At 55.3% G+C, this 1,054-nt stretch overlaps 1 protein-coding gene across 1 annotated transcript in view; it reads right to left on the bottom strand.

Annotated features, from left to right (window-relative positions):
• APBA2 (amyloid beta precursor protein binding family A member 2) overlaps nt 1-1,054 on the bottom strand; it is a 17,595-nt gene that overhangs the window by 8,855 nt on the left and 7,686 nt on the right. The gene's annotated exons all lie outside the window — the stretch shown is intronic.

Below are 1,054 nucleotides of genomic sequence, written 5' to 3'. Positions count from 1 at the left end.
CGCACCCTGAGCCCCACCCGGCATGAGGACTGCGCTGCACGTAACGCACACGGAGCTCCAGGCTGACGTGGCCACAGCCACACACTGAAGCGCCAGGATGAGCGCTGCGGGGGGAGGGCCGGGCGCTGCCCTAGGAGCAGAGGGTGAACGGAACCAGCCATGGGAGGAGAGGAGGAGAGAGCTCTCCGGGCTGAGGCAGGAGCAGGTGCAAAGGCCCTGGGGTAGCACTAGAGCCACAAACTGCAAACCGCCTGGGCGTGGGGAGGGGGGCTGGCAGCTGGAACAAGCCGAGGCTACGGAGACGGCTCCAGCCAGACGGGAGGCCTCTCTGCAGGGCGTGGGGAGCGGCGACCGCGCTGCCTTTAGACAGTAACGGGCTGCAGAGAGGCTCGCTGGTGCGGCCACTATGGAAAACAGTGTGGAGGTTCCTCAAAGAAACCCCAAAAGCAGAATTACCATAGGACCCAGCGACTCCATTTCTGGGCATTTATCAAAAACACACACATGCCCTAGCCGGCTGCTCCGTGGATAGAGCGTCGGCCTGCGGACTGAAGGGTCCCGGGTTCGATCTGGTCAAGGGCATGTACCTGGGTTGCCGGCTCCATCCCCAGTGTGGGACGTGCAGGAGGCAGCCGATCCATGATTTTCTCTCATCATTGATGTTTCTCTCCCTCGCCCTCTCCCTTCCTCTCTGACATCAATAAAAACACATAAAAATACAATAAAAGCTGCTGCGCACAATATGTTACTTTAAAAAACACATACACCTGCCGGGAGCCGGTCCATCCTTGCTGTTTCAAGGGACCTGGCATATATGGCATACTGTTCTTAATATGTTTGCTCACCTTCTTGGCACTATGTGTTTTAACCAAGGTCACCTCTCCGAGAAAGGTTGTTTCCCCAGGTAGGGATTTCCCCCTGAAGTTAGGGAGGGATAAAACCCCTTTAACTAAGTGCCAGGAGTAGTTAATCACTTTAACTACGAACAATCACACTTTAGCTACATAATCTTTACTCCCTGGAATGGAGATAAGAAACACCCTAACCTTTGGAA

This window comes from Myotis davidii, unplaced genomic scaffold (assembly GCF_000327345.1).
Source record: "Myotis davidii unplaced genomic scaffold, ASM32734v1 scaffold164, whole genome shotgun sequence".
Lineage (NCBI taxonomy): Eukaryota > Metazoa > Chordata > Mammalia > Chiroptera > Vespertilionidae > Myotis > Myotis davidii.
Note: the sequence above shows the minus strand (reverse complement) of the source record. Positions and strands in the feature narration are given on the sequence as shown.